Here is a 25,671-nt window from a genome sequence, read left to right as displayed (position 1 = left end):
GTTCCTTGGAGATCTGACCCACCGGCCGGGGAACACACAGCCCAGGGTTGTCTCCTCCAGTGACTGTGCGGCTGGGCCCCCATTTCCCAAGTAAGCCGCCCCCGAGCTCCACGCTCTCTGTTTATGTTTGTTTTACAGGTGATTACACACAATTTTCCTACATTTTCTTCCTTATGGGCCATAATCGTTACCATGGTCATCACCAGACTTGAGTCTCTTTGTCAACCCTGTTAGAGAAATAGCCAGGGTTATGAGATGCTAAGTGAGACTCCCGGCAGAGGGGCGCTAACCCTCCTCCCCGCCAGAGCACCCGTAGGTGAGTCTATAAGCACGAGAACCATGTTAATACAACCAGGCTACCGCTGAGATTCAGAGCTCATCTTGTTACTTTCCATTCGGTAGGAAAAAAACAAACCCCCAAAACCCTTTCTACCGTTTTTTTTAAGTGTCTGCTACAGAAAGTTTAATATCATACTTAACGCCGAAATCGGGCGCCTGGTTAATCAGCTCTGCGCTAACCGCCGTGGCCTGGCGGGAGGGGAAGCTTCCCTGAGATAATCGCTGTGGTTCCAGGGGTTAAACTCCCTGCCTTGTGAGGGGTGCGTCCGTCAGGTGGAGGCTGAGCCTCCGTAACAAAGAGGCCCCAAACGCAGGAGTAAACACAACACAGGAGTTTATGTCTCAGGCAGGTCCCTTCTGTTCAGTTTTCTAAGACTCAGAACCGAAATCAGAACCCAGCTCTTCTGCTCACATTCCCTTGGCAAGAATCCAGTTATAGGACCGAAATAACTAAATTAGCCTCGAGAGACCCAAGAAACCGTCTTTCCCTGGGCAGGTGTATCTCTTACTCTAGAGAAAGGCGAGAAAAAATGTCAGTGGACAGCAGCAGTTACGTTATCAATATAAACTGAAGTATTTGTCTGCTATCGAGAACTTAAATGACTCAGTCTATGCAGAGCCTACCAGCCGTTTACACAACTCTCATTTCTAATCATATTGGTTTAAAGAGGTCACGCCGTCTGTGGTCCGTACCACACAGTTGGGTACTTTTGAAACATTTTCAACATGAAATTTTATATCCAGGTTTGAGATTAAATCAGCTTCTGCTAGAAGGGATCCTAAAAGCCAGCATGGCCAGCGAACCGGGTAGCATCTCGTACATTTGTTGAAAGGAGCAAAGCAGGAAACGCCAAGCGACGTCGATGGATTTCCCCAGACCGCGGGGGGGAAAGGAGGTAACTTACAGCGTAACCGGCACCCACACTCAGGGAACCTTATTCCCATTATTACTGGCAAAGCGGGGGCTGGAGGAAGCTCCGGGCCCAGACCCTCCCAGCCGGCCTCACACGGCATCGCGGTGGGAACCGGCCCCAGAACCTGCACCAGCACCGGAACCGGCACCGACACCTCACCTGAGGGTAATTCCCGCAGCCAATTAAAAACCCTTCTTTCCGTCGGTAAGATCATCGTTTCCCCTCCAGCATGTTTGTCATTTACTATGTGACACAATACGGTTTATTTTACGGCACTTTCCCCTTTTCTGACCCAGGGCGGACAACTCGTTTCTGTTTTCTCTGCTTCACACACTGAGCACCTTCATCCTAGGTCTTTGCTGGAGCAGGATGATCAGGCCCGTGAAGCCTGACGTCCGGCCTGGCGACGCCCAGCCTACGGGGAAGCACCTCGCAGGGCCAGGAGCGCTCACCACACACCGTTCTCCATACATAAAAAGTGTGGCCCGGCCGGCGTGGCTCAGGGGCCGAGCGTCAACCCAGCAACCAGGAGGTCGCGGTTCGATTCCCGGTCGGGGCACATGCCCGGGTTTCGGGCTCCGTCCCCAGCCGGGGGCGGGCAGGAGGCAGCCGGTCCACGACTCTCATCACTGATGTTTCTCTCTCCCCCTCCCCCTCCCCGAAATAAAAAATAAAATTATAAAAGGACTTAAAGACGTCAACAAGCAGGAGAACGGCAGTGACTAGACGCCGTGGCTCCCAGGCCCTGAGCACATCCTGGATTCTGGATTCTCTCCGCTTACTCAGGATTCCTGGTTCCCCACCACTCAGATTAGATATGAAAGTACCATTTTTGGAAATTCATCTTAATGTTGAAAATACACTTTCCAAGCAGAAGCCTGCAGCCGAGACCAGGAGGTGAAGCAGCTTCCACAGATTTATCTTCCCTGCTCTTTAATTAGAACAGGCTCAGGGGAGATAAAAAACAAAACGATCGGCTCGTCTGCAATGAAAAGATCCTCATTGTGTTTTCCTCAAGAAATGTGGCATGAGTCTTGTTAAATAATGGTTTTCCGATTTTAATTACATTAAATCTGCCTCCCCAAGTTCCCACCGTCCTTCTAATGAAAGGGAAACCTCTCGTTTTCTGGGCAGGCGGCCTGTTTGGGGCAGTTAAACCATTTCCATAGGGTTTCCCAGAGGTGTTTTGCATTTTAAAGTTCGTGGAGTTTTTCTTGACTGAAAGATTAATAAAACGCTTAACGGTCCTCGCGGGTGGTACGCAAGATAAGACGCACATGCTCGCTGCGGCCCTTCATCCGATGGAGACAACCCTGGAGGTATGTGTTGCTGGAACGTAAAGATGCGCTAGTGCAACCGAGGTCTAATATTTCAAAAACTCTCGTGAAGAAAACCTTAAACGTTCTCGAGAGTGTGTAACGTCCAGTGGGGGTGGGTACCTTTTGCCTGTCCTTCCTCGCAAAGGAATCACGAACGTTGTTCAGTCCCCATGGCCGGTCCTTTTGCAGGTCTGAGGATGGCGTCCTGCAGGTGGCAGAATGGACGTCCCACGGGACTGCAACTGTGTGGCTTCGTTTAATAAATTCATTTCGGGCAGTTAGCATTAGCCAGATATGTGAGTAGGAAACAGAATTAAAAAAACACAGACTAGCAAAAGAAATAGGCCCTGTCCTCAAGCAACATACAGCCAGCGCACTCGGCACCAGGTGAACAATCAGAACCAGAAATGTCTCTCGTACAGAGAAAATAGAGCCCACGGACAGTCACAGCCACACAGCCACGCCCCACGTGTCTTCATTTAGACCTGAGCGTCCTCGAGAAATACTTCTGACCACTTCGCGTGGTCAAACCATCGGATCGGGGCTGGCAACATGAAACTAAGAAGCCCCTGCGGGAACAGGACACGTATGAGACCAGCTCCCTGCGACGCAGCAGGTGACAGTGGAAGTTAAAACCAGAGGCGAGACGTGTTCGGGGAGCCTGTGCGGGAGGGATCATTTCAAACTGGGGAACCCAGGGGAGTTTCATAGAAAAGTACAGATTAAAAAATAATCAGCTAATGCCTAAGTGTCATTCCTTTTACTTCACTAAATGGTTATGTATTTTCTGTCTAACATGAATTTAACCTAATTTCTGGCATTATATAATAAAAAAAAATTAACCATGTCCCCGAGGGGCTCAGCATCGAACGAAGGGACGGATGAGACAGATGGGACGGATGTGTGCAAGGTGCTGGGTGGTAAAGGTGAGACGTGGGTGTGGCCACGTCCAGGGAACTCACCTGGACCGAGGCTGGCTCCCGACTCCACTGGCCAGTGAGTGACGGAGGCGACGCCTGTCAGTTGGTTAGAGGATGATGGTCGGAGGAAAAGAGCGTTTTTATGAGAGAGAAAGTGATGAGGAAATGTCAAGAGGAGCTAGATTCGGAGGAAGAGCCGTACGCAAGGATGATTTTAAAGAAGCTTTAACATGTGCTGTGCAGGTAACTCCAGTCCCCAGCCTTTCCAATGACAGGCCCATGGGCATCTACCCTGCTTTTCAGACTGTGTTTGGATGTGAATTTTTCCAGATGCCCTGACACGTGGTGAGACGGACTTCAGGTGAGCGCTGGGTGACCCGTGGCCCCCAGGTGGACGGTACCAGTGAGGTGAAAATGTCCCAAATCCCCACGTTCACAGGCAAACGTTTACCTCTGTTCCCAATGCTCACGCTCTCGCTGTGTCCCCATCTCAGGGAAGAGTGCAGACGCCGAACTGGCTCCCTAAACCAGGAGCCTTAACCCCTCTCTCTTCACTCAACAAACCCGGAGCAGGGAGGCTGCTGCGACAGCTCAGAGCCTCAGCGATCCCCTCACTCCCCCTCCTCCCCCCACCCACGAGATCAAACCCGGACACTTACTCGAGTATCGCCCAGCCCCCGGTGCCCCTCTAGGTGTCCCCACATCTCAGTCACAGTGACCTTAGTAAAACACAGATTCGATCCTGTTAGATTTTGAACAGCAATGAAGAGAGCGAGCAAACTGGCAAAGTAGTAAAAACATGGAGACTGGACAGAAAGGTAGAAACAGGGGAACCTGAAAGAATATCGGTCCCCACCCCTCCATGTACCAGAGGAGGGGTCCGAGGTCCCAGGGACCACGAGCAGGTCACTCAACAGCTACAGGCCCAGAACTAGGGTCTCCATTCCACGGTCAACATTCCTCCCTCACCCCACACCCCTCACCCCTCACCCCTCATCCCACACCCCTCATCCCATGCCCCTGGGTAACTAGAACTGGGCTGGCACCCTTTCTCCAGACCCTTGAAAAAAATCATTCGCTTATTTCATTACTTTCAAATTATCAAAGAGCGTATTATATTAGCTTGGGAAAAATAATAGGCACAAATGTGATTCATATATTATGTCCAATCAATGGGCTGTCGGTCCCCAGGGAGGAAAACCACCTCATATATTCTGAAAACAGTGTCAACACAGAAACAGTCGGCCAAGTTTCTGGCCACATGTGGACATGAGCGGTCGATGGGCTTGGAACACAGTGTAACACAAAGGGCAGGTAAAGAACACTTTATATCAGTTTCACACCAACCATGCTAACTTCCCCTTTCCTAGATAATGACCTAATAATAGTTACCTCTTGGGAGTAATCATGAAAAAAGTTACAGGCGCTGAGACAGTAAACCACACAAAACCCGAATTCACTTGTGTCTTGCTACTGATGTCACCCGTGTCCTTCTCTGGGAAGCTGGGTGACAAGATACAAATGCAGTCAATGGCCAGAGCATGCAATGGCTTTATAGTCACTTAATGATAAAAAAAAAAAAAATCACATTTCATATGTCAGGCTGAGCAGAAATGCCACAGGAATATTCTCCCAATAGTAAAGAAATCCAGAGAGAGAGAGTCAAGGTGCAAAGAGAAATGCATTCCTTTAAAATTATCTGTTAGGCAACACTTGGATACTTAATATTCCTTTCTGTCACTGTTTTGTTATTTAAAGGTTAAAAGCAAGGGAGACAGACAAGCGACGACAAATGCCACAGACCAGAGCAAGCTGAGCGACACATTCAAAATTATGAGAAACTGTACATTTTCCAATACAGGATTCTATACCCAGCTAAACATGCACCAAACCTGAGCATGGCACCAACACATTCCACACGCTCCAGGTCTCAGAAAGCTGCTTCCCATTTAACCTTCCTCAGAAACCCACTGGTATTCAAAACCAAAATAAACACAAAACACACCAAATATATAGCAAAAACTAGTATTTGTCCACAACATTATATGGTTCACCAGTGAAAAGTACAAAAGACCCTAAAAACCTAAACACTGACTTTAAATATAACCAACATTGTGATATATCCATTTTCATTTTCCATCGCAGGTGAAACAAATTACCACAAATTTAGCAGCTTAAATAAATATAAATTTGGTATCTTACAGTTCTGGAGGTCAGAAGTCCAAAATGGGTCTCCCTGGGAGAAAACCAAGGTGTACAAGCAGGTCTGTGTTCTTTCCTGGAAGTTGTAGGTAAAAATCTGTTTTCCTACCTTTCCCTGTGGGCAGCAGGTCTGAGTTCTTTTCTACGGGTTCTACAAGAAAATAAAAAGAGAACATTTTCTTACCTTTTCCAGTGGGCAGTGGACCAGTGTTATTTCCCAGAGGTTATAGGGGAAAAATCTGTTTTCTTACCTTTCTTAGCTTCTAGACACTGCCCTACTCCTCCAGCTCCGACGCCGACCCCGGCCTGGGAGCGTCTCCCACAATGCATCACTGTCACGCGAACCTCCCGCCTCCTCTCCTGCATTCCCAGGCATCCGACTGCATTGGGCTCACCTGGAGAGCCCAGGTTACTCTACTTACCTGAAAGCCAGCAGATTGGGTCCTGTAATTCTCTCTCTCAGCCTAAAAGGCCCCGGCACTAACAACATGTTCACAGTTTGTGGGGGTTAGAATATAAACATACTGGGGGCCATTAGTCTGTCTCTCACAATATGTAAACTGAAAAGGAAGCCTGTTATTTTGAAATATAGAGGCAAACGCCAAAGAACTAGCTGAAAATGTCGAAAGTGGTTGTATCTACCGAGGAGTGGCGAGGGAAGAGGAAAGGGGTTTCGTCATGAGACTTGTAAAACTACTTGATTCAATCAATTAGGTACAGGAATTACTTTCATAAAATAAAAAAACAGATAAATATCTACTTTCTAAAAACAAGAGACATGGGATTTCCCAAAAGGCAAAATGAGATTCTTATAAAGTTTGTTTTCAAAAATCTCCCTTCAGAGAATTGAGTCAACGTCTTATTTTACCCAGATTGGCTTCCACGCGGCAGCTGTTACTGGAGCTGTTGAGGTGCCGGAGGTGCTATAGATCCTGTGGGCCCCACGTTTTGTCAGAAACAGTCACCCCCAACCCTCCGTGGCGGGGACCGCGATGAAGTCAGCGTCTGTGAGCTTTCTGTTCTCTCTTCCTGCAGGTTCTCGCTGCTCTAATTCTGAATGTGGTTACCCCGGAAATAGAGGCAAAATAAAAGGCTATTTTGAGCCAAATCACACCCTCCGAGACTATGTGCTGCATTCACGACTCTGGGCAGTGTTGTCACCGTCAACTCAGGGGCCCACCGTGACCCCAGCACCCGCAGTGCTCGCCCGTGCACCCAGCACCCACAGTGCGCGCCCGTGACCCCAGCACCCGCAGTGCTCGCCCGTGACCCCAGCACCCGCAGTGCGCGCCCGTGACCCCAGCACCCGCAGTGCGCGCCCGTGACCCCAGCACCCGCAGTGCTCGCCCGTGACCCCAGCACCCGCAGTGCGCGCCCGTGACCCCAGCACCCGCAGTGCGCGCCCGTGACCCCAGCACCCGCAGTGCTCGCCCGTGACCCCAGCACCCGCAGTGCGCGCCCGTGACCCCAGCACCCGCAGTGCTCGCCCGTGACCCCAGCACCCGCAGTGCTCGCCCGTGACCCCAGCACCCGCAGTGCTCGCCCGTGACCCCAGCACCCGCAGTGCGCGCCCGTGACCCCAGCACCCGCAGTGCTCGCCCGTGACCCCAGCACCCGCAGTGCTCGCCCGTGACCCCAGCACCCGCAGTGCTCGCCCGTGACCCCAGCACCCGCAGTGCTCGCCTGTGACCCCAGCACCCGCAGTGCGCGCCTGTGCACCCACCAGTAGAGTCTAATATAAACCCTGAAGAGTGATTGAGCCTAAAATCTTCGTGGGTGAAGAGAGGAGAAAGGGAAGCTGATGGGTGACGTGTCCGAGTGAAAACCTCCTCGACCGCGATGGGGACAGTCACAGCCCGGAGGGACCCGGCCAGCGAGGACTGCTTGTGGACGTCCCGCAGAAGCAGGTGTGTGCAATGCTGCACGGAAGGGTCAGGGTTGGGGAGAAGGGGCTGGAGGGGTGGTTGTGTTAGTTTTTACTCAGCGCTATCTAACTTTTAAAATTATATGCATTTCTTTAATAAATTTTAAAAAGCTGTTTAAAAAATACATGACACTTCCAGTAAGAGATGGTGAGGGAAGAAATTAAACCAAGATGTAATAATTAGAAATGTGGTTTAATTTATATGATTAAATAGGAAGGAGCCCAGTGTGTTGCGTCAGGAGACCTGAGCTGCAAATCCGTGAGGAAGGGCCCACTGCATGGAAATGAGAATATTGTAGTGGCTGCGAGTTTCCATTTTAACTTTTAAAAGGCAATCACGAGCTCTCTGCCATAAGTCCTCCAAGGTTTATTTAATTATTCTGAAACTAAAGTAATTTCAACTTACAAGATTGCTGGAAACAATGATTATTAAAACTCTAAGCAAAAGCCAGCGTTATGCAAACAGTACGTTACGTCCACAGCTTTGCCTTTCCCCTCGGTCCTGTGCCCAGGCTTCTCGGTCAGGCCTTAGGGACGCCTCGACCCTCCAACCTTCCAACGCAGCCTGCGGATGAACTGGGTCTGCATCTGGAGGTGGGGAGCACTCTGAGAGCTCCCCGAGCCCCAGCTGGCGTTTCCCAAGTCATGTCCCCCCACTGCAGACTCGGTGACAGGGCCCAGGTTTCCGGTAACTGCCAGCTGCCCTCACGGAGTTCGTAATAAAGGGAACAATTAGCGAGCTGACCGTGACCGCGAGGGAACCAGCCGGGATTAACGGGCAGCTAGTTTGGGTCAGACGGCAGAAGGGACAGAAAGAGGCGAATGGCAAGAGAGGAGCCCTTAGGTGTCTTTTGTCACAGGGCGCGTGGAAGACCGTGGTGACCGGGCAGGAGCGAGGGTCCCGCCAGGCTGGCTCTGCCCTTCAGGGGACCTGGGCTATGCCAGGGGACGTGGTTCCGCTGCTGCGAGTCGGGAGGAGGGCACCAGTGACACCTAGTGGACAGAATCCCCGGACGACGCTCACCAGCCTCCCACCCCGGGAACAGCGTCCGCACAAATAATTTTCTGGCCCCAAACCTCAGACGTTTGAGGCGGGTCAGCCGCAGGCCAGTGTGACAGCGGCCGAGGGACAGAGGTAGATTAAAGGCGTGCGGGGAGGTGACGCCAGCTGTGGGTGAAAACAGGCCAGATGTGGACAAAAGTTGAGGGAAAATAAAAAACGATGGGCTGGGTCCCCCCTCACCGCTGGGTGGAGGCAGCGACGCATATTGAAATGAGGGGATCCCCGAACAGGGCCTGGGGGCGGTGATGGGGCACAGAGCCAGGAGCTCCAGCGTTCGGTCAGGAATCGTCAGTAGAATGAATTGGCTGCTGGAGTCTGGAGCTCAGACAAGTTCTGAGCAAAAGATAAAATTTGGGGAACCTTGGCTGAAAGGTGTTCAACATCTCAGAAATACGCCCCATCCGCTAGGAAAAAGAAGTATTAGATAAACAAGTGGCCAAGAGAGGAGGGTTTTGGTCCTAAATCAGCTACACGTGCCTGGGAGGTGCTCAAGGGCCCCTGGCCTTCCGCTTTGATAATTCATCAAATGTTGCCCTGGGTGACGTGAGTGGACTCAGGCAGACTCACCACACTCTGAAAGCACAGTTATAACACTTGGGTTCCTTGCTTTATTCTACGGTATTTTTCCTTTTACCTAATTATCATCCTAAACTCAGGTGATTTTAATGGAGTAGAGTCTGAGGGCGTCACCAGCGCTGACAGGACCCACAAGGCCGCCCACTACTTACTGTGTTGCTTTAGGATGGACCGCGTGGATCAACTTAGGTCTCAGCTGGGGGAGTGGGAAGGGGTCAGCATGCATCTAATCCGACATGTAATTCCCAAGAGGGCACCATGAAAAATGTGAGCCAGAGCTGCGAACATAGTCATTTTGAGCAAAAAAATAGCTAGATGCCTGTGTATACCAAACTCGATTTTTGAATTCTTGTAAAAAGCACAAAAGGAATTAGCAGCAGCTGCTGGTCACTTGGAGGAACGCGGCACCCGGAGCCTGTGCACACGAGCCGCGGAGGGAGGCGCTTTAACGAGCAAATGCGTTTCCGTTTTGAGCTCTGCAGTGTCTTACAGAGGATGCGGGGAAGTAACTAAAGTGTACCGGGTGCTCTTTAGGAAACCTCCTGCAGGAAATGCCAGCTTTCTGTTATCTCTAGAACCACAAAGGACTGTGTCCTCACGGACAGACGGGAGCACAGCTAAAAGCAAGTAAAATGTCCTTCAACGGTACTGGACCTATTACTACACAATTAATGGGACTGATATTGTTGACTCATTTCCTATGAGAGAGAATATTTCAGTCTCTGCCATCTGAGGCACATTTGAGCTAGAAATGCATGTACAGACCTTTTTTTAACCAATAAAGTAATGACCACAAATGAACTAATACAGGGTGTCTCCCAAAAAATGTATACACACATTTCGAATCACTATAAAGGCAGAGTCTATTGGAGGGGGAGAGTTAGCCAAAGAACTTATACGCATATATGCACAACCCACGGACACCGACAATGGTGTGGAGAGGGACTGGGGGTGGGTGGGCTGGGGGGGGGTGTCATTGGGGAGAAGGGACATCTGTAATATTTTCATCAAAAATTTTTTTTTAATTTCATTTTCAAAATTGGGCTATCAGCTGTTAGTGTGTGAATACATTTTTGGGGGACACCCTGTATGTGCTGAGCGACAAGGACTTTGGAAAATTCTTTGTACTTTATATGGAAAGTCCTTTTATGGGATATGCCCACGTAATGCTCCAGTGGCCTTACTGAGTTATCATCACCCTCATTTCACAAGGACGTCAAGTCCTGGGAGTTTATCGTCAGCATGGGGGAGGTTATGCTGCAGTAACAAGCGGATCTCGAAATCTTAATGGATTAAAAGACAGAACTGATTTGTCACTGACTTGTCCCGAGCTGGTCGTCTGAGAACTACTCAGGGCAATGCCTCTCCCAGAGGGGACTCCGGGGTCCAGGCTCCTTCCCCCCAGGATGTGTGACCTTCGGGTTTACTCGGGAAGTAGAAGAGAGTCCGGGGCCGCGTGGCATCTCTTCCCGGCCTTGCTTTCTATCCGGAGGGGGTGCACTCAGGCCCACTCATGCTCCGTTGGCTGAGTCCAGTCACAGGACTGCCCCTAACTAAAAAGGGACAAGCGCCAATGCACCTGAGAGACCTGGACAGAGGTGAGCACCACCCGTCTCTGCCACGGGGAGATGAAGTCACCCAACCAGGGCTGCAGAACTGGAGCAAAGTCCACCCGGGTTCAGACGCAGCTTGTCCAAGAGCCGGCCTAGCTCTAGACGCGGTGGTCTCAGGACCTCGCCCCGTAGTTTCCTACCTGTTGACCCTGGACGGATGGAGAAAGAGAAGACAACTGATTTATATGCTCAACACAAACCTTTAGGTTTAAAAATAAATTCTCTAACAAGTTTTGTATTTATTTTCGTTTTAAGAAATAGTTACGAATCCCCTATAAACTGCCCCTTCTCTGAGTTTGGGAGTCTCGCTCCCCTATCGAGACCTCCCCAAACCGCTAAATTAGGTTAAATTCCTCCTTTCTTTGTGCGCTGAGTACTGACTGTTCTTTGTAGACTTGTCGCCCTTCTTTAATACCTGAACTTCGTGGTGGTGGCACCCACATTCCTGCTGGGCCCACAGGGCTGGCACAGAGCCTCCCAGAAAGCAGGTGCTCAAGTGCTGTTTCCATGAGCCAAGGAGTAAATGGACGGAGGGACGGACAGTCTGCGTCTTTCCTGACGCGGGGCGCACCACGCTTAGCGCCTTCCTGACTTAGAAGTGCTCCCCCCAAGTAAGGTGAAGCCGACTCTGCTCCAACTTCCGTTGAATATTATTTTTCTTATTTTTTTCTCATTTAACTAACACCGACTAAGACTATTTTCTTTTAACCCAAGGACTCTTTGAATGTCTAAAGGTAACCCATGTACGCCCCTCAAGTCTTCTTGGTTCCTCAGCCCACACAGAAGGTGCACCCCTAAGTCCAGATCAGCCCGTCTTCTCTGTGGGTTTTCTGTTCCGTCAGCTCTCACCCCAGAGTATCCAGAACTGGGGACCCTACCTGAGGGATGAGCTGGTACCTGAGGGACGAACTGATGACACCTGAGGGATGAACTGATGAGACTCCAGCAGTGGGGTCACCACGTCTATTGCAGGGTGGAGGGTGCATTTTCTCACTGTTGAGTCTAAAGTGAAAAGTACCCACTTGGTCCAACACAGAGGGACTCAGCGCATAGGTTTCAGTTGGGTGGACGGACAGATGGACAGACAGATGGATGGACGGACAGACGGACGGATGGAGGGATGGACGGACGGATGGACGGACGGATGGACGGACGGATGGACGGATGGATGGATGGATGGAAGGACAGATGGACGGACGGATGGATGGATGGATGGACGGATGGACGGACGGATGGACGGACGGTGGGACGGATGGATGGATGGATGGATGGACGGATGGACGGACGGATGGACGGACGGATGGATGGATGGATGGACGGATGGATGGACGGATGGACGGACGGATGGACGGACGGATGGACGGATGGATGGATGGATGGAAGGACAGATGGACGGACGGATGGATGGATGGATGGACAGATGGGACGGACGGATGGACGGACGGTGGGACGGATGGACGGACGGTGGGACGGATGGATGGACGGACGGATGGACGGATGGACGGTTGGACGGATGGAGGGATGGATGGATGGACGGTGGGACGGATGGACGGGTGGATGGATGGACGCACGGACGGACGGACGGACGGACCCTAGACTTAGTTTCCTGTCCTAGGCCCATCTGTGTGTGGACCTGTTAGAAGCACGGACTCAGTTTCCGTCACTTCTGCAAAATCTTACTTAGAGAAAAACCCCGCCCGGCAGCGCGGATCCGGCGCAGCCGCGGGAACGTCCTGCGCGAGGCTCCGGTTCCCGGGCGCGCCCTTGACCCGAGAAGCGCCGACGCGGCTCCGGGCCGGGTCCCGCGGGGGGGGCGCCCTGAGGCCCCGCGGCCCCGCCCCTCCCGCGTCTCCCGCCCGCAGCCGGGGCGGGGCGTCCTCGGGACAGGGGGGGCGGGCGCGCCCGGGCGGAGGGGACCCCCCACCCCCGCAGGGCCCGCCCGGAGCCCCGCCCGCCCGCGCCCCGAGTTTCCCTGCGCGCGGCTGGAAGTTGGGGCGCGGAGGCTGCGCGCGCCTGTGCCGTGCGCGCGGGGATCCCCGCAGCCGGAGCCGGCAGGACAGGGAGGCGGGGCCGCGGGCGCGGGATCGGCCCCGCGCACCTGCTGCTCGGACCCGGGCGCCCGCGGAGCCGCCCCCGCAGCGCGGCCGCAACTTTCCCCGGGCCCGGCGGGAGGCGCGGCCCCGCATCCGCGCGGCGCGGGGAGGACCGGCGGCGGCGGGCGCAGGACCGAGGGTCCCCCGTCGCCCGCGTCCCCCGCGCGCGCCCTGGTCCGGCCGAGCGAACCCGGAGCCCCGCGCCCGAGCCCGAGGCGGGACCGGCCGGCGCCGCGCGTGAACGGGCGCCCGGAGGATGGGGCCGCGGGGCGCGGGGCGCGCGCCGCTCCGCCTGCTCCGCCTGCTCCGCCGCGTCCTGGTCCCGGTCCTGGTGCTGGTCCCGGTCCTGCCGCAGGCCGCCCCGCAGGCGCTGCGCATCGGTGAGTGAGCCCCGCGGGGGCCGGGGGGGCGCGGGGACCGGGGCTCGGGAAGGGGCAGCCGCGTCCCCGCGTCCCCGGGTCCCCGCGTCCCCGCGGCCACGGTTGGCGGGCTTTTCCATCTGGGCGCCCGGCGGCTCCCTCCGGCCCTGGGGTCGCGCGGCCGCAGCCTGGGCGCGGGGACGCGCCCCCACCCCTGGGTGTCGGGGGCACCGGGCGCTCCGCGCGGCGCTGGTCCCCGGGCTCTGGGGCGCCGCGGGCACGCCCGGGGCTCGGGTGGAATTGGGGGCCACGCGGGACCGGGGCATCTCCAGAGCCTGCCAGCCCCGAGCCTCCGAGTTCTCGCGCCCGAGTTGGGCTCGTGCACTGGGGGTCTCCAAAGTCTGCAGGGTCCACCGGGGCGCAGGCTGCATGTGGCCTCTGGCCGAGGGCTGGGGCCCGGGGAGGGCGGTCAGCCAGCACCAGGAGCAGCAGCCGAGTCCCCGTTTGCTCCCCAACCTGCCTGCCCGGCGCTGAGCCGCTCAGCTGCCCCGGAGGTGAGTTCCCGGGGGGCCTGGACCCACATGCCGGGGGCGGAGAGACTCAGAGAGCTCCAGGCAGGGATCCTGGGGCCCGGCCGGGAAGCAAGGGGGGCCCGTGTGAGCACCAGGCGCCAACATGTGCATCTGACCGCGGCTTCGGGGACGTGTTTGGGTTGAGCCAGCTCTCAGCCTCCACCGTGCTCTTCCTTCCAGACCCAGCCCCACGGCTCCTCCCTTAGTCTGTCTGTCTTTCTCCAGCCAGCTCTGCTCCCTAGAGACAGCGCGAGAGCCGCAGGTGGCGGGTGACACCCGGGGTCCCCCAGCTTCTCCAGGCTCCCCCTCTGGGCGGCTGCCAACCCACCCCCTTCCCAGGGCCCCAGGGAATGGGCCACATGTGCCTGCACCCCGCAGGCCTCCTCGCCCAGCCGCCCAGCCGCCCAGCCCGGGAGGAATTTCTCAGTAATTTCCCTGGGTCTGACCTGCCCTGAGCAAACCTCTGCAAAAATCCAGAACCCGGTTCTTCTAACTGAACATGCCCGTTGTCTTAACAATGTTCGTTTACTACTTTGAAATGTGTTTCTCTAGGCACCTGGGGTCTGGGTTTCAAAGGAAAGAAAAGATCCCCGACACTAATTCTACTGAAGATGCATTTTTCTAGACTGTGGGTAACAATGTGCACTTTTACTGGGTAATTCAGACTGTGTGTTAAGAGTCCCGAAGTATTCCTTTTACCAAAAGAAAAAAAAAAATCCTCTCCCAGCTAAGATACCCTTCACCATAGACGTGCTCAAGCCTCGGTGGCCTGTTTGGGGGGGTTTTTTGCTCATTTGTGTTTGGATGCGATCAACCTCGCAGACGCCAGTCACTAAATTCCTGTGAACCGTACAAAACAAATGAGGAACATATTACAGTTTCCAGGGCTTGTGGACTTAATTGGCGTTCTGCTTACAGTTCACACATTTGAAAAGACACAAATCTGCAAGTAGGGGACGTGGCTTCCAGCCAACAGCCCCCCTCGCTGCACCACCAGTCTGAGGTCCCATTTTCCTCCCCTCCCCCCAGATCCTAAGGAATCCCAGGGGGTGGTGGGGTCGATGTTTTCAGATGCACCTGTTCTCCAGTCTGAGCCCCTCTCCAAGCCCCGAGCGGCCACACTCATCCACTTAGAAACCGTTTTCAAAGTGAAAGCAACCCGCCGTGGCTCGTGGACCTCACAATACACGCCCCCAGATAATGAGATTTCCTTTCTCTAAGTGAGAGCCAGAGGCACAGAGCAAAATTGCCCGGCCCGGGTTGCCTGTGGGCGGCGGGGACGCCTCACTCCCGGCTCCGAGCCACCTGTGGCTGCTGCGGGCATCACCCCACCCCCGAGCACCTAGGACCATGCTCACTTTTAAACGGGCATTTCAGTGCCATGGAAACCAGCGTTCGCTGGAAGGAGACCTGTCTCTGAACAGTTCATTTAGTCAGTTAAGTCCAACACCAAACACAAAATATCAAATGAGTTGGGGGACCAAGCGTGCGCGTGTGTGTGGGTGGGTGTGTGGGTGGGTGTGTGGGTGGGTGCAGGGAAGGAAAGATTTATCATCTCTTATCGCTCCTTCCTCTTTTCCAACAAAGTACCATCCCTTCAGCCAACCAATAGAAAGGGGGCTCTTGATTGTTGATTTGAAGGTTGTTGAGAACATCCGTGTGGTACATCGCGGGCGCCGGGCACTGTGCAGGGTGCTTCTGTGGAGAAGGCACTTGGATGCCTGGATGGGTTCCTCACCCGCTCCTCTTGCCAGAGTGTCTGCTTGCACCTCGGCTGCTGAGGAGGGCGGTCACTTTAAGGTCAAGTTCATGCATCCTACCCCCAGGGAGGCTGGTGAGTGTGTGCGTCTGCATGGTTCCCACACCGATGCCGACTGTCCGCAGAAGGTTCGTAATCTTGTGTGGACAAGAGCATGACTCCCAGCAGCCTCGTGGAGGGGAGATGGGGCCCCTCCCGGGATGCCCCTGTGGGATGCCGAGGTCATCCTGCCGCTTCGTGCACCCCAGTGTATGTGAGCAACCAGTTAATGTCTCACATACACACATCTGAGTTTTCCGGTCACAGGTGCCCTCCTCACATGGCCACACAAACAGTACCTAACAGTCAGAGCGGGGCCTAGGTGACCCGAGCCAACGGTGACCCACCGTCAGTTGGGGGGGGGTGGAGAAAAACAGTCCCAGGTGCATATGCGACTTCTGGGACAGATGCATCATATTTCTAATAATAATAATAACAGAAAGGCGTGTTTACGTAGTAATATTCCTGCGTTGTCTCCACAGGCCCACTCACAGAGGTGCTGGTAAAAGCATAGTCTTCAGAGTTGGGTGGCAGGTGGCCAGGCTCTGAAACAGGGTTTGTCGTCAGAAAGCATAGGTTTGCGCCCGTCTCCCAGACTTACTAGATACGTGTCTAGTAAACCAGGCCTGTGTCCTGCATCTGAAAAACTGAATTAAAACAATTGCACCCTGACAATGTCATCGGTCGGAGCAGGTGACATGGAATGTGAGCGGCTTTGTGCCAGGTATGAGTAGTTGGGCTGCATTATCTGATTGCCCCTCGAACAACATGGGTTTACACGTCCCGGGTCCACAGATTTGATTTTTGTGAGTAAACACCGGCTCTGTTTCTGATCCGCAGCGGGGATCTGCAGATGCAGGGGGGTGGCCTCTCCTTCGATCTATTCCGTCTCACATAAGGGACTTGGCATGCGTGGGTTTTGGTGTCTGTGGGGGTTCCTGGAAGCAAACCCTCCAGGATACTAAGGGACAGCTAAGTTTTTGGGGAGTCAAGAGTTATGTGTAGGTTTTCAAGTGCGCGGTGGTCGTCTTCCATAAACCGGCGTCGTTAAAGGGTCAACAGCGATTGTTTTGTTGTTGTTTCATTTTTACTTTTTAAAAATTACTGACATTTTCTTTCTGAACAGGGACTTAAGAGTTGATGTGGTATTTTTCACAATATTTCTGAGCCCAAATCTCTTCTTCGGCAGCAGGGGTGGGGAGCCTTTCTAATGCCAAAGGCCATTTGGATATTTATAACACTTGAGGGCCATTCAAAATTATTGACTTAAAAACTAGCTATGAAAAGAGCGCCTGGATTTATTGAATTTCAAGTCCCCTCGCGGTTGCCGAACCGCGGGTCGGACGTGCCCCACCTGGTTCTGTGAGGTAGCCGCGGTCATATCCGCTTTTACGAGTCACCGGGAAGACCCAAAAAACTAATTTTTGTATTTGCAGACAAATCACTAAGTAAATATGACATATTACTATTATGTAAATAAATACAGCATGTAAGGAGAAATGTGGAAATTTGTATGAACAGTGTGGAGCATTAAATGACAATATAATTATCCAAGTGCTTGTATTTCCTTGAGAGAGGCCCCCGTGTCTTTACCTCCGTCATCGAGTTGGCTGTAGCCTCCTTTGGAGCATTTAACCCTAAGGCCCCCCAAAGGCCCAAGGAATGTTTACTACACGTTTGTTTATATTTTCTCTTGAACTTAAAAAACTCACAACTCTCACCGTTAATGGCGAATCCTTTCGTCATGTTAATGTTCGTTCTTCACGTGACACATGTTTGTCAGGTGCCGGCTCGCCCGCCGCGGGCCACACACCCGTGTGGGTGACAGTGGACACGCTGGCCCTTCCGTGCGGCTTATGTTCTGCGGACAGATGCGCTCGCTGAATTTCGCCCGGCCTTCCACGCGGACACTTCCTGTTTTTCATTCCAAATATTATTCTTGGCGGGTTTAGTTCACATTCTGCTGTTGATTGCTTTACGCAGCGCACAGTCAGCGTGGAACAGGCTCCGGCTCCCGGCGCGGGACAGGCGGGTGGGCACAGGCGGCCAGGCCCGGAGCAGAGGCTCCGGGGAAGGATCCGTTCCCCGAGGCGCGCGCCCGCCGAGAGCCTGTGGGTCGTAACTCCGCTGGCCTTGGCGGAGGGAGCGGGAGCGAGGCTCTGACAGGTTGACGGGAGGGAGCGAGCGCCTGGTGGGTGTTAACATCTTTCTCCTAACGAGCCGATTTCTTGCCCTGTGATTTTATCTGCATGATTCAGCTTTTCTACAATTACTTTCTGGGCCTGATGCTCCCCCTGTGCAGACCGAGCTGTGGCCACGTCTCCTGCCGGCTGTGTGGTCCCCTTCTCTTTGAGGAGCCCCCGGCTCGCTGGCTTTGCCCGAGTCCAAGCGCTTAGTTGGCAGAAGCGCGGGGACCCGAAGCTGCCTGTCCTCGCCGCGCGTGTGTCTCCGGGCGTGACCTCGCTGTGTTGCGTGGACTCGTGTTTACGGAACTGTTGGCACAAAGCAAAACCACGTGTGCGAGAAGCGAATGGCGGCTCTTAGTTATTCAGGGACAAATTGAAGTTGCTGTGACTTCGTCTGAGCGTGAGGCTGCTGGCCAGGAGGACAGTGGCGCTGTGGCGGGGCCCCCGGAATGTCTGTAAAACGGCGTCAGGAGGCGACCCGCCGGAGGGAGCCCGCGGCAGACATGCCGTTTTTAACCAGCTTGTACGTTGGATAGGGCTGGTTTGGAGGGAGCACTCGCGGATACGGGGGGGGGGGGGGGGGGGCGAGTTCCCACAGCCTCGCGACCTTCATTCGTTGTTTTGTTGATAACGACCCGCGTAACGTAGAAAATACCGTCTGCGTCAGTAAGTTTTCCCAAGTTATTTCGACTGTCAGAAAGCGTGACGGAGAATCGCAGGCCGAGGGGATCACATTTCTGCCTTTTTCTAATTGGCACTGAGACTATTAATGATCATGTGTGTGTTTGTGTGTGCACGTGTGTGCATCCGTGTGAATGTGTGTGTGCACGTGTGCATGTGCATGTGTGTGCACGTGTGTGCGTCCGTGTGCATATGTGTGTGCACGCGTGTGCGTCTGCATGTGTGTGCGTGTGATGCGAGCTGACGAAGGTGCCTCCCTCGTCTCTGTTGATGAGCGGGGGGGGGGGGGGGGGTTAGTGCTTTCGAATCACTCGCTCTTCTGGTCCTGTGACTGTGGGCCAGCGTTTCCCCTGGGGACTCAGGAGGCAGGTTTGGATATTAAAGGCTCTTTAATTCTGTGTAAAGAAACTGGTTTCTTTTGTTTAATGTCTCCCAAATTTTAATTACCTGAGGACTCTTCCTGGCATCATGATTATTAATGTCCCACTGAACTCATGCTCCTCGGGACATGTTTGAGGAAACACTGGCCAGTGAAACCATGGAAATTCCAGCGCTCACTTCGGAACCCGCGGGGCCACCGCCCGCCCGCGCCCTCAGTCCCCCCCAAGTTCTGCCCCCAGCCCAGAGCTCTGCATAAAAAGCCTCCGGTGGATTTAAATGTTTGGCTGTTTGAATGGTCTCCACCATGCAGAAAACATTTTTAAAACCACACAGCCTGGTCTGAAAGTACATCACTTTTATTAGCTGGAAACGTGATATGGGCCGTTTTCCTGATTTTTTTCCCCACTAGGCTTACATTTCAACATCGTTTTAAAGGGAAAAACTTAAAATAGATTTATAGTGTTTTTTCCAGGAATGTACTTTGTAGTAAGTTAAAGGTCTGTCTATATTTAAAAGTTAAACCGACTCACTTATTTTTAAATGCGTGTCTGATTTTTCAATGATAAACGTTCATAGAGAAATGGAAAGATTTAAATGGAAAGGATTGTATACCAGTTGCATTCACTTCATAAATTTCTTGTCTTGAGATGAAGCTGTCACAGCGAATTGCAAAAACCTCCCATCTCATTACATCAACTGTAATATTAATAATAATGTTTATTGGAAAAAATGGTTTACGTGGCGAGGAAAACAGAAAAAGGAAAGAGATAAAAAATATCTGATTTTGTACTTATGTTATTAGTGAACTACTAAAACAGTTCAAAATTTTAGACTATCTTCCCCAAGCACTTGGACCCTATTTCACACTCGTTTTGTTCTCATTGGGGGTTTTAAGCGTGTGCTTCCGTGTAGCGCTGTGAACCTATTTGTAAGGACTTGGTGGGGTTCCTTACAAAGCAGAATTAAGCAGCAGGGTCAGCGGGTCAGGTGCTTGCCCTTCGCCACCTCGCGGCGGGGCCTGGAGAGCACGACCTGCGGGGATGAGCCGGTCGGAGCACCACCAGCCCCGCGTGACGCGACCGCAGTTACATGTGGCGTCTGCTGAGCAAACCGAACCGCCAGCGAAGCGGAGACAGACTTACAGACGAGCAGGCTGGCGGCTGGGGGGGCAATAAAGAAAAACAGAGATTGGGGAACGGACCTGGAGAGCGGGGCCCTGACTGCCGGGGGTGGAGGGGGCCCTGGGGGCAGAGGGGGTAAGTGGTGGTGGGAAAATAAAGTAAAATAATCACTGGCATTGACGACAGAAAGTCAACTCCCGTTGACCACACACCAGCCGCGGAGACAGGCTCGCGCGATACAGTCGTGAGAACACCCCCTTCGCCGCCCTAAGTCCCGTAACGCCTGTGTGGTGAACCCGCTGACCGAATGCACTGGAAACGTTTGCCCGTCTGTCGCCTTCTGATGAGCGAGGGGTTCGCTGCCACCCTGCTGGGGAAGGAAAACGACATCAAGCAGCACACGAGCCTTTAAACTTCTACTGCGTCACGTTTCGAAGGAGCTCAGACAGGCTGGTTTTTACACCAGAATCGTGTATATTCATTTTTACTTAGTAGACGAGCGATGATTAACTGTTATTGCCATCGGTGATCAGTGTGCAGACCAACGGTCATTACCACCTACTACCTACTATTCTCCTTAAAAAAGGAATATTAAAATGTATTATTTGCTCATTGAGCAAGTTCACAATTATGGACTGTGCAAAAGTAAAGCATCTGTTTTATTTGATGGGTGAAAATTCACCCCCCACCTGGGTATGTCCGCTGAGGGGGGCTGGAGACCAGCTTCTGGGGGCAGTGCCCGCACACCTGGCGTCCAGGTGTCCTTGGAGAAACGGGCCATCTGGGGACTGAAGCACAGAGCATAGAGATGACCCTGGGGTGTCCTTTAGCCCCAGAAAACTAAGGACGTGCTCGAGAAAATCTCACCGCGGGGAAGGCGTCGAAGAGACGCCGCACCGAGTGCTGCCAGGGGCTGAGACTGGAATCACTGGAGCAGCAACATTGTTAAAAGTAAACCGTAAACCAAAGTAGCTGCGGATCCATACTGATATGGAAAAGTGGTCCAACAGATCAATCAATAATCACACGCCTAAGTGGGGGAGACGAGACATATCTCCCAGCAGGAGGGACAGTGACGGAGGCCAGCGTCACCGGGATAAATCCTGCCGTGATGGGCACTTTGCCTGTTGGTTTCCTTCCCAAGATCCAGATTCCCGCTCGAGTCGCAGGAAAGCGTCGAGCGCTGATAGCCTGTCGTTCCCCAAGGCACTCGGCCGACCCTCGGCAGCCCCGTGAAGGTCACAAAACGCAAGGAAACCCCGAGAAACTGCCCCCCCCACGAGGAGCCGGGGAGACGTGACCAGTACATGGAAGGCGTTTGGAATGGGATCTTGCAACAGAAAAAGGACAATGAATAAAGATGCATATTACTCAGTAATAGTGTATCAATACTTGTTTGTTTATTTTAGCAAACGCCCCTACTCACCTAACGATGTTAGTAACAGCGGAACTAGACGCGGCGCGTGTGAGAACGCTCTAGACCACATCCCCACCGCTCACGTAAATCTAACGCTCTTCTGAAAAACAAAGAAATCGTCTATTAAAAATAACCCTCCACCCATATCCCGGTTTCTGCTGTTTCTGCTCCCGTCTCCTCTGCGGAAGGTGAGGATTTGTAACTAATTGTATCGAGGGAAACAAAAGCTACAGTCAGCCCCGCGCGATGTGCTACATGGTTTCTAAGAGTATCATTAAAACGCAGACGACAGCATACAAGTCAGGACAGAGTCATTAGAGAAATAAACTTCGGATAAAAATTGCTATTGACGAAATGTGATGGTTGTGTGTCTTCCTTAGAACTCTGTAATGAGTTTGTGGAATGAGCCGGTTCTGTCCGTCAGCGCCCAGGTTTCTGACTCTTCCAGGCCTTCTGTACGTCACTAAAAATGATTTCGCTTGGAATCCGGGCTCAGGCGCTGCGCCGGCCCCGTCAGTCATGGAACGCCGGCGTCTTGAACACTCGGCGCCCACTATTTGCACGGATCCATTTTCTCAGCAAAGTTGTCTAAATATCCTCTAAAAAGTCAATACTCAATTCCCAGAGCCAAAAAGTACTTTGTCATTCAAGTTGGAGAAAAGACAGTGAAAATCATCAGTGTTTTTCCCCCACTGTGAAGACTCAATTATAACTTTTAAGGGTGTTCTTTCCTTTTTCGTAAATTGTAACTTCTAAAGCGTTGGATTATATACTTTGGCAACCCACGAAGAGCAGTTGCACCCCGACGACCCGCTATGTTTGTATCGTGTAAGATGTTATTGTGTCTACCTCCTAAGGGGTTAGTCGGCAGAGCCCCGTTTCACGTCTAGAGGCATTTGCGTCTTGGACTCCAGGCCGCGCGTGTTGCTTTGGTTCCCGGGACGACTTGAGCCCTGAGGCTGTTTCCACACGCGGCTGAGCTGGGAAGAGCCACTGCCAGCGATTGTGCCTCACGTGAGGGTTCGGGGGGCGCCCAGGGAAAGCCTGGGACGGACGCGGGGGCCGGGCTGCTGCTGTGACCCTCGCGCGGAACGTGCGCGAGCAGGAAGAGCTCAGAGCGGCCTGCGGGCCGCACGCGGGCCTGGGAGGGCACGGCCGTCCTTGCTCGTAGGCAAGAGCCAAGCGAGGCTGAATCTGGACACAGGAGCCCCTCGTTTGGTTAAGATGGTGGAGTGTGGGCGAAATTTTTCTTTTATGTTGATTCCTGTTAGTGTCCTTTGCCCAGTTTAAAAGCGATTGCTGAAAGTGGGCGTTCTGTGGTTTCTAGATGATTCTCGCCATCACGTCCGTGCCGTCGGGCGTAGTGAGAAGGGAACTGAGGGAAGAATCTTCCAGCTCTGAGGGCCCCTAACCTGCTACGTCTCACACCTGTCAGTGAATCCGTGTCCTGTCTGGGGGAGGGAATGGTGGCCGTGGGGGAGCGGTGGCCATGGAGGGGGAGTGGTGGCCGTGGGGGGAGCGGTGGCCATGGAGGGGGAGTGGTGGCCGTGGGGGGAGCGGTGGCCATGGAGGGGGAGCGGTGGCCATGGAGGGGGAGCCGTGGCCGTGGGGGGGGGAGCGGTGACCATGGAGGGGGAGTGGTGGCCGTGGGGGGAGCGGTGGCCATGGAGGGGGAGTGGTGGCCATGGGGGGAGCCGTGGCCGTGGGGGGGGGAGCGGTGGCCATGGAGGGGGAGTGGTGGCCATGGGGGGAGCCGTGGCCGTGGGGGGGGGAGCGGTGGCCATGGAGGGGGAGTGGTGGCCATGGGGGGAGCCGTGGCCGTGGGGGGGGAGCGGTGGCCATGGAGGGGGAGCGGTGGCCATGGGGGGAGCCGTGGCCGTGGGGGGGGGAGCGGTGACCATGGAGGGGGAGTGGTGGCCGTGGGGGGAGCGGTGGCCATGGAGGGGGAGTGGTGGCCGTGGGGGGAGCGGTGGCCATGGAGGGGGAGTGGTGGCCGTGGGGGGAGCGGTGGCCATGGAGGGGGAGCGGTGGCCATGGAGGGGGAGCGGTGGCCGTGGGGGGAGCGGTGGCCATGGAGGGGGAGCGGTGGCCATGGAGGGGGAGTGGTGGCCGTGGGGGGAGCGGTGGCCATGGAGGGGGAGCGGTGGCCATGGAGGGGGAGCCGTGGCCGTGGTGGGGAGCCGTGGCCGTAGGGGCAGCAGTGGCCATGGGAGGGACCGGTGGCCATGGAGGGGGAGTGGTGGCCGTGGGGGGAATGGTGGCCAGTGCCTGGGTGCACAGCTCCCTCCACAGTGTGGGCTCTGCTTTATCACATGGGTTTGAACCGAGATGCTGCCCGAAGACACTGTGTTCTGGGACATCAGCATCTACATCCACAGCCTCACATCTATAGAAAAGGAGCTTTGCTCATTTCCCTGAAATTAAACATCGAGCCCCCCCCCCACACACACACACACTCGGCCCTATTAGCCCTGGGGCCACATGACGGTCCTCACTTTAAATTTAAAATGTAATTTTTTAGGACTCTCTTTTCTCCCTGCTCCCTAAGGTGACTTTAAGGGAGGGGCACTGGCTGCTGCTGCTGCAGACGTCTGGGGTCCAGCTTGTCCCATTGGGCCCTGGGTGGGGGCCTCCGACCCCAGGGCTCAGCCACGGGGAGCTGGCCTGGCTGCTGAGACTCTGGGGCGCAGCAGGTTCTCCATCTGGTCGCTCGGCGCACCTGGGCCTGTGCCCAGCACCTCAGCAGGAGGAGTCACCTCCGAGCCCCAGCTGGGCCCTGGCCCAGCCCACGATGCCCCCGCCAGGCACGCCTACTGTTCAGAAAACAACTTGCAATGCTTTTAAAATATATTTTTATTGATTTGGAGACAGAGGAGGGGAAGAGAGAGAGAGAAACGTCGATGTGAGAGACAAACGTCGACTGGCCACCTTCTGTAGGTGCCCTGCCCTGGGACGGAACCTGAAGCCCAGGCGTGTGCCCGGCTGGGAGGCAAACTGCAGCCCTTCAGTGCTCAGGACGAGCCACTCCGGTCGGGGCCAATATGCAATATTTTTACCAACTCATTTTCTCAGATTTTGTGTTTTATATTTGCATCGTTCCGCTGTTTGCTGATTTGTTTTCCATTAGAACCTGCTTTGCACGTCCTGGCCCGTAATAGAGCCCACATGCTCCTGTCCCCTCGGCGCCTTTCAGATCGAGCTCCGGGGTCCCGGTCGCCTGCTCCCGGGAAAGGCTGTTCCATCGAATAGGCCCATCGACCGCACAGAGCACAGGAGGGAAACCGGGTTTGTTCGCCCATCTGTGTCCTGCTTTCCTTAGAGTCCGTGCTCTGCGAGCACTACCCGGGTTTTCAGGTTCAAAACCAAGCAAGTGAAACCCGAAACAATATGTTTTGGTTTCAGAGTCTGAGTTTTCTCTGTAGAACCTAAAGAACAGCTTGAAATTTTTAAGAATGTCTTGCCTTTTGGGGGGAGAGATAAACAACACCCCTGAAAACGGCATTTCATTTCCAAGCCCACACCTTTATACCTGAGCCGAAAGGCAACGTGATAAATCCGAAGATTCCGGTCACGTCTGCGGCGACAGGATGAGCTGGAAACGGGGCTGGCGAGGCTCCCTCCCCGGCATGTGCCTGGCCCGCCGCGTCTCTGCCGTCCTTGCCTCGTTCCTCTCCCGGAGCGTCGTTAGCGTGGACGCAGGGCCTGAGAGATCGTGCGGGAGCAGAGCTGCCCATTGCAGCTGCTGCGAAAGCCTGAAACCGGCGTCTCCACTGAGAATAACAGGCGGGGGGGGGGGGGGGCGAGCGGAAAACTTCTTCAGGGCTTTCGGAAGAGGGAGATCACGCCGTCAGTCAACTCGTGACCCCCCCAGTCCGCACCGTGCTTCCCACGCCCACAGACAGCGTCAGTCACAGTCGGAGGCGACTGTAAAACGCCACGTGGACAGACCCACCTACAGGCCGACGTGAACACGCCCAACCGCACAGAATCGCGTAAACCGGGCCCCGAAGCCCCCTCGGGCGTCAAAAAGGGGCCACTTTCTGCCCAGAGTATATTTGGGGAAACCGTTTTATGGCCTGTAGTCGGGTCTTAGGTACCAAACACTAAAACGTAAGATTCTTTTTGAAAAGAAAAAAAAAAAAAAGTGCCAAACACTAATATTTAAGATTGTTTTGTCCAAAAAAAAAAAAAAA

General features: G+C 54.0%; 1 protein-coding gene across 2 annotated transcripts in view; it reads left to right on the top strand.

Annotated features, from left to right (window-relative positions):
- Positions 1–13,282: 13,282 nt before the first annotated feature.
- Positions 13,283–25,671, top strand: part of GRIK1 (glutamate ionotropic receptor kainate type subunit 1) — a gene marked incomplete at its 3' end in the record, with an annotated part of 189,967 nt that continues 177,578 nt past the window's right edge. For both annotated transcript variants that reach the window (XM_081138307.1, XM_081138306.1), the window contains exon 1: positions 13,283–13,343. The remainder of the gene's footprint in view (positions 13,344–25,671) is intronic.

This window comes from Miniopterus schreibersii (genome assembly GCF_964146895.1).
Source record: "Miniopterus schreibersii genome assembly, chromosome: 5".
NCBI lineage: Eukaryota > Metazoa > Chordata > Mammalia > Chiroptera > Miniopteridae > Miniopterus > Miniopterus schreibersii.
Note: the sequence above shows the minus strand (reverse complement) of the source record. Positions and strands in the feature narration are given on the sequence as shown.